This window comes from Convolutriloba macropyga, chromosome 1 (assembly GCF_964194025.1).
Source record: "Convolutriloba macropyga chromosome 1, txConMacr16.3, whole genome shotgun sequence".
Taxonomy (NCBI): domain Eukaryota; kingdom Metazoa; phylum Xenacoelomorpha; order Acoela; family Convolutidae; genus Convolutriloba; species Convolutriloba macropyga.
The window spans coordinates 65,485,928-65,494,677 of NC_134468.1; positions in this window are offsets into that span (position 1 = coordinate 65,485,928).

Sequence of the window (8,750 nt, forward strand, 5' to 3'; positions counted from 1 at the left end):
CTTGGGAACGCTAAAAGGGCCATTTAATCCATGCCACTGTTTGAAAAAGAGTAAAAAGTCATTTTTGGGCTAAAACATTTCAAAAGAATCTTGCCTGTAATAGTCTCAGACCAATAGTTGCCTTAATTATAGACCTTTTATTCTTTTTTGTTACTTTTTCTGAATCTTTTATTTCAATCAGACCTGCAAGCTTGTTCTTAGACATCAGCAAATAAATTTTGTTTTGACGTACTTTTTTTCTCAAGTGAGTGTTTAGTGCATATGCTTATCCTTTTTTAAAAACTCACTAAAATTGAGTTCAGAAATGCAGATATAGGAAAATAAGTTCTAATTGAGTGCCAGATGAGTACATTATGAGCAACACACAATTTCATGGGGCTCCATTCCTTTTTAAAATATCAATTTTTGGTTCAAATAAAAGTTGATCACAAATTTACTGTTCACAAATTTACAAGTTAGAAGGCCTTGTGTACAAACAATATTAGGAAGTTTATTACATCTTCGTTAAATTCACTCAGCAGCAACGCGACATTAAATTGAACAACGCAAGAAAAAAACGGCGAAATTGAAAAGGTTCACTAATTGCTGAAAGTAACCATTCGCAAATTTGGAAGCCATTAGCTGACCATTGATGGATTCAACAAAATAAAAAATGCGCCATTGGAACACGTATATCGAATTTAAGCATAACACGGTGCCTTAAGTATTCCAGCGTGACTAAAATTACGACTCTAGTTCGACATTTCATTGACAAGTAAAAGTCGAAAACGTATGAACATATCACAAGTTTTTTTTTAAAAAAAAACAGCACTAGCACAATCCAAATGCATAGGTCTCAAAAGAAACTGAAAGCCTAAAAACAGTCGTTTAAACAGCTGAGTGCGGCGATCAAGAAACTTAGAGAAAAATTGCGATTCAGAATGAAAGATTTTAATTTATGTTTTTTTCAAATCAAATTTACGCCTCAAAGTCTTTTAAATAAGATAACACTTGCCTTAAAATAACACTTGCAGGATCTTTTGTTCAGAGCTTACATTCTCAGTTTAGATTAAATATTTCTGTTCAATAAGCATATTATTGATTGAACTAAGTAAGTTATGTAAGCTCAAAAAAAACTTGTCACGATTGACCTAAAAATTCACACGCAATCCAGCAACAAATGAGGTCATGCTAACAAAATAAACTGCAGAAATCACCAACAAATTTTCAGATTTCGCTTCAACCTGATCAACTGGTGGCAAAAGAAATTCGGAATCTGCCGAATTAAAAAGCATAGCAGTGTAATTCTCGGAAACAATCAAATTTCTACCACAATGCAAGTTTTAAAGAATTTTTTTTGGCCATATGAATGGAAAAAAAATTGCGAGAAATATATGAAAAATTGCTGACTTTTTAGCCACCTTGTTGAATTTTTTGATATTTATTTCTTCGTTACCTTATTATTCTTTTCCATGTTCATGAAACTATTTATCTGCTTGACACCAGACACCTGTCTGGACATGAAGAGAAAATACAAATTAAGTTAAATTATGAAAGATTGAAAAACTTACCAAAGTTTTGTTTAAAATCTTAAAACGAATGTCTAAAATCCATTTTAAAATTTGTTAGCCATCAGTTTCTTCAATTAACAAATGTTTAAGCAACTGCAGTAGTCCATTTTTCTGTCCGTCTTTTCAATGCAGTTTTTTGTAAAACCATACTTTTTTACAATTTGACTTTTGAAAAAAAAATGAGATTAACTGCCTGAAGTTTTCCAGCGTGACAAATTTCAATTCTAGTTCGACATTTCAATGACAAGTAAAAGTCGAAAACTTATGAACATATTACATGTTTTTTTATAAAAAAAACAGTCATTTAAACAGCTGAGTGCGGCTATCCAAAAGCTTAGAGACAAAACTGCGATTCAGAATGAAAGATTTTAATTTAGGTTTTTTCAAATCGAATTTACGCCTCAAAGTCTTTTCAAAAAAATCGCCTTAAATTAACACTTGCCGGATCTTTTGTTCAGAGTTTACATTCTGTTTAGGTTCAATATTTCAGTTCAATAGTCATATTATTGATTGAACTAAGTAAGTTATGTATGCTCAAAGATTAATGGAATACTAAGTATACATATTTAAGAATCAGCGTGTAGAATCAAGGTAAAAAAAGAGCAGAAGACTGTGCAAATATTTAAAAAAATTGCACGACATATGCTGTACATAGCCATTTTATTTGGTGCAGTAAAATTCCTATACGTTGTACTTATTTATTGATTGTACCTAATACTGAAGGGGATGTTATAAAGTCAAATTAAATTCATTCTCTACCCTTTATTATTTCATACGTTTTGTCTGTCACCCTAATTCCCGAATCGGGAATTATTTATTCATACCTACTGTGACTTCTGCGGACCCACTTTGTAATAAGTTTCACTCTTTTCGTTTTGCATCTCGCGATCAATTGCGCCATTTAACTTATTTCTCATAACTTACTTCTTGAAAATCGTATTCATTTACCTAGTAAGACAGACAAAGATAGGCAATTCGCTAGGCGAATTCAAATATGAAATTGTCTCAAGTGCACTCGCCGCACAAGATAGCTTAACAAAAAATGTAAGTGATTTGAATCGCGAATCAAGTACAGAATGTTGATTGTGTACGACATGGCGCAGTCGGCAATGCAAAAACGGACTCCACTTGGCGTTAAACCCTGTTGGGAAAAACCCTGACCAGATCCTCCTTTGAACTGGGAAAAGATGCAAATGCGGGCAAAATTGGCCCTCCTCGCAAAAGAGAACATCGCATTGGATACATTACTGGAACCAAAGCCCGAGAATATCCAACTTCCTCTAGAACCGGTCTACGAAAATACAATTAGTGGTTCTTCAGCCCAATCAGAACAAGAACCCCTTGCTAGAAATGCACAACTGAAAATGAGTTCGGAGAATCGATGTCAGAAACAAATAGAGATAGGAGTCATGTTTGGAAATAAACCATGGATGCGAGTTGATTGAAAAACTGTCTCTATGTTCTGTCTTAGTTTGGGCACCGAAGGGAGAAGACGAATTATTAGGAGGAATCCGCACTTCAAGACGGATACACTAATAACTGTGGAACTACAGAAAATAATGAGAAAAACATATATTCGCCCGCGCAATATTACTTTTGACGGGTACATGCTTCTCACCACCAAGCAATCAAAAGGGGGAATCTATTGAACACTTCTTCGGCAAATTAAAGGAACTGTCTGAAAATTGCGACCTTGGAAATCAGGAAGATACTCTTATTACCAACTCTTATTACCAAGGTACTCTTGATACTCTTACCTCTCATTGCCAACATGCAGGATTCTGAAATTCAGAGAGAATTGCTCAGAGAAACTGTTGAACCCGCACAAGCATTACGCTTAGACATTAATAAGGAACTCGGACAGCAGAATCAGTTACAAATTTCGAATAATCATCCTGCGTTGCAGGTGAATGCAATAACTCTACAACGGCCATTTCGCCAACCGAATCAACGACAAAATTTTGCAGCCTTCAATTGACAAACGAATCAGCTATGCTGAAACTGCGGCCTTACTTGATCAGCGATTCATAAGGACAAATGTATTGCAAAACGCAGGGCGTGCAATAATTGTAGTCTACAGAACCGTTTCTCGCATGCATGTTGTAAACCAAAATCTACTTCTTCCAAATCAGCTTGACCTAACGTAAACTCAATCGAGGAAGATACAACCCAAAAATCTGTTAATGCGCTTCAAAACACAATTTATAATCCAGAATGTGGATCGGATTATGACAGTTCAGATGACAACATGGTAGCTAGCATAGCCAGTACTTCAGTACAAATCGAACCCAAAAACATGATCTTACAGATTGGAAATACAAACTTAGGACTCCTCATTGACACCGGGAGTGTTTGCAGCATCTTAAATGAACCAGTTGCCATTGAAGTCATCAACAATTCCCAGCATGCACAATGGCTAACGACTGTACCTTCACAATAACTCAAGACTTTTGCTAATGAACCTATACCCATCTGATGCAGACGCCGGTGGAGAGCAATGGTTGGCGGATTCATGATGCAGAATTTGTGGTGGTAAAGGATGGATTGAAGCCACCCATTGGTAGAGATCTTTTCAAGGATCTTGGGACATCAATTACTCAAACTCTTTGTTCTGATGAGGGTAGTATGGTCAACACTATCACCACTCAATGTCCATTCAAAACACGCATAGCGAATCAATTTCCTCAATTTATCTCACTTATTGGTAGATCTAAAGTACATATTGTCAAGTCCAAACTTCATAAAAATTTTCAGCCTAAAAATCAAAAGGGAAGAAGAGTACCCATTAACTTATAGGAAAGAGTTAATACTGAAATAAAAAAAACTTCTTCAAGAAGGACATATAGAAATTCTTAACACTTGTTCAGATCAATATTTGATTTCCCCGATCGTTATAACGGTTAAAAGAGACCAAACAAAGTTAGCCACAGACTCTAGAATTCTTAATAGAGCTATGCACAAAAACAAGTACCAAATGCCTAATATTGAAACACTCATAGACTCCATATCACAAATTATTACTGATTACAGAACAGAACCAGCTGAAAAAATTTTTTCACCATAGATCTTAAACATGCTTATAGTCAACTAAATCTCCACCCTGACACCGCTAAACACTAACTTTAATGTTATAAGCGGTGATATGACAGGCACATATCGATTCAATACAGGTTTCTACGGACTTACTGATATGCCAGCCGAATTTAAAAAGGCTATGGATTATATTCTAATCGTCCTCGAAAATACCTTCTGTTTCGTTGGTGACATTCTGATTGTAAGTAAAAGTTCAAATAAAGACCACTTTTAGCTTTTAATAAATTGCCATAAAAGCTAGACGCGGATAATCTCTGCATAAATTTACCCAATTGTCAGTTTGCGAAACACGAAATTGCGTGGTTAGGATATAATATTACTCAATCAGGAATATCACCACTTGAATCTAAAACTTCCGCAATTCTTTCAGTCCAACCACCCAATACATTAAAAATTACGATCTTTCCTTGGCTCTGTTCAATATTTTATTAAATTTATTCCCGATTTATTCCAACTTTGCCATCCTTTAAGACCTCTTCTTCGTAAATCTACCAAATACAACTGGACAGAACACACTGTACACTTTAAAGCTATTAAAACACGAATCGCAAATCACACAGAAAACAATCACAACAAACCGCAACTCGAAACACGTATCAAATGTGCTGCTTCTCGTTCCGGTCTCGGGCAGCATTAGAACAACTGGCAGTTAACAACTGGAAGCCAATTTCATTTGACTCCATATTTTTGAAGAGTAACGAAGAACGTTACAGTATTAATGAGCAAGAACTTCTTGGTGCGGTATGGTCTACAGAATGTTTTAAAAATTACTTTTATGGTAAAGAATTTTTAATTATAACTGATCATCGGGCTCTTTCAATTTTAAAAGAATATAGATCTAATAAATCCCACAATAGTCGTTTATCAAGATGGGTAGATGGCCTGTTATCCTATCAATTTACAATAGAACATTTGCCAGGAGCAAAGATGGGTCCTGTAGACTATATATCTTGTAACCCTTATCAACCCACAAAAATATTTCTAAATATGATGAAGAATTTTAGTTGCCACGTTATCAAGAATACAAAATGATGCAAAATTTATTCACAAGTAAAAAATTTTTCGGCTGTTCAACTTAATAAATTTTTTTAGACATTAAATCTGAGATGCACACTTTTCAACAAACTAATCAAAAATTAAATATATATTCCGCAATGCCGGCACCTTCAACACAAAAGATTGTGTCACTGGCTACGCAAAATCCTACTCCAAAATTAACTTGAAAGCACAACCATAATTGTATTAGGGATAACGCAGTGCAAGTAGGTTCTTCTCAAAAAAAATCTTCACTTGCCATGCATAATTCAAATTTCACGTTTTTTAATCATACTAATATAGATAGACAACATGCAACGCAAGTACGCTTTACTCAAAATATTTCAACACTTGCCAAGCGAAACTATAATTCAATTTTCATTCCCTTTAACTATACAAATTTAGATAGTCAGCATGCACCGCGGGTACGCTTTACTCACAATCAGTTAAAACCTGCCCAGCACAAAAGTAATCTAAAATCAATTCCTCAAAATCACACTATTTCTGCTAGTGATCATGAACCGCAAGTACGTTTTAATAAAAATAAATTAACACCCGCCCGACACAATCCTCATTTCTTATCACAACCACATATTATGCATACTTCAAATGCCTCATTTGCAATTCACACTAGCACACACCAAATTAATTCCCAACTCGCATTGCCAAGTACAAATACTATTAACTCTCTACTATAAATTGAGGCTCAAATACAACAATTTGAGACGCAGAATACCAGAAAAAGGCCACTCGCTTATCAAAAGTAACTAGAATTCAATGAATTAAACAACTCTAACTTGTCACAAATGAGACTCAAATTCCTTCCTTAATTAACATTAAGAATTCAAATATATTAAACATTTCACTTTCCCAATTGACAAACAAAGAAAAGTAGCTTTTTGCTCAAATTCAATCTCAAATTCAGCCGGTTTCTACCTCAAATAATTCAATTCAAAACTCATCAAAAATGAGCCAAAAAGCATCTGCTATGAAAGGAAAATCATCCTCTCAGAAACAAACCACTCGAACTTCGCCTCGCGTTTCATTTACAGACAACTCAACGCAAAACACGCCTCGCCAATCGCCCTCACACTCGAACATTAGTACCCCGCTAACCGGTAGCCCTCAAGTTCTGTCTTTTGATAAAGTGATTGGGAAGGTGTTTAATAAAAAATTGATTGCCTCACGAGCAAAGATGCAATGCTCAAGGAAGTCAGGGACTGTATAATTCAGTCTGACGAAGAGAGACTAAAGCAACTAAGCCCCTATTTACACAGCTATTGGCGGGATCCGCATGTCAGCAGTGGTTGTGTATGCATGGATGAAAAGGTGGCCATCCCAAACACTTTGAAAGAAACATGTGCAAATCAACACAAAAAGCTCTCTCACGTGAACGGCTCACGGATGACAATGAATCTCGGTTCCTTCGCTCGACAAAAATACATCGAGCAATCTCACTCAAGAGTCAACAGTCAAACTAAACATCGCCCGAAAGAGGCAACCGAACAAGCCTTCCAAAAAGAACCTCGATGGTCTATACGAGGTGCTAGCCCCTGGTCCAGAAAACAGACCAGCACACATCAGTAGTTCGCGAACCAGACAAGTTGGACGTCACCGTTCGTATTAGTGACATCGCTAAAGTCGGCACGATGGATGAGCGAAAAACAAAGCTCTCAGATTATTTCCATAGAAGGGGACCAAGAAATTTTGAAAAATCGACAGAGGCTAAGATACTCAGCCACACTAAGGAATTCACACGAATTCAGAAGGGCGACCGCAAAATGAAACACAGAAAACGGGACACAGCAAGCGGTATATCGTCTAATCGTTCGAATATTGCTCGCGCAAAGCAAGTAAGAATGTCAAAAATGCTATCGAATTTCCCTCCGCCGGAGACTACAATACAATCTGCCTCAGCTCCACAAAGTTCGGAATTAATAATTGCGTCCCATCCACGAATCAGACTTCAGAATTGATGATACCCTCTACTTCCGCAATTATAGAGGCATTACAACAAATACTTTTACGAAATACAAAGAGGTCACGGAGAAACCCAGGGTATTTAGGATTCGAGAATGATGATTCGTCTGGGGAATCAACTAAATCATGCCCGCCAAACCAGTCACAGCCCCGCAGAAAACGTCGAGCTGGTGATACCGAATCTGTGCAGACCTCCGTTGTACAGACTATAGCTAATACAGCAGCTCATACAAACGTAAATGAGTCATCATCAAAGAAATTAAAAAAATTGCAATTTTTTTTTGAAAAAGTTGCTGAAATCCGGATACTATTCCCATAAATAACTATTTCAATAACGTTAAAGCTAAGCACTAAGCCATCGCGAAGCCTTCGAAAAATTCGTTGTCTTTTAAAGTTTGGACACCTCGAAAAATAAGTAAATTTTAAAAACAAATTCGAAAAATTGATATTTTATTGAACAGTCAAAACAATTCATGTCAATACAATTTAATGAAGATCTTGAAATACTCCTGTTAAAATTGACGCACAAACGAACCACTGAGGTCGTAAAAATTTTAATTGACAATTTGATATCAGATTAAAAAAGGAAAACAACCATCCGAAAGCTTAAAAAATGGAATTTATTGCAAATCTGTCAAGTTTGCGAGAGTATGTCCCTAAATTCATTTTTATTGTTGCTAAAATCCACAAAACAACTAACTTACAGGCAAGCAGAAGTCAGATTGCAAATATAAGCTGCAAGCGGAAGCAAGAACTGGAAGAGTTGAAAATTTCGGAAAAATTAGCAAAAACTAGAGAAATGTTGGCCGAGATTTTGACTCTTTTGTACTCAAAACCAAATTTATGCCACGAGACAACATGTAATTTAAGACTTAAAAACAAGCATAGGCTTGGAAAAACTTCGTTGGCCTCTAGAGGTAGAAAACTTAAATGACAGTCATCACCAAAAAAGTTGAAAAAATTGCAAATTTTTTGAAAAAGTTGCTGAAATCTGGATATTATTCCCATAAATAACTATTTCAATAAAGTTAAAGCTAAGCACTAAAAAATCGCGAAGCCTTCGGAAAATTCATTGTCACTTAAAGTTTGAAC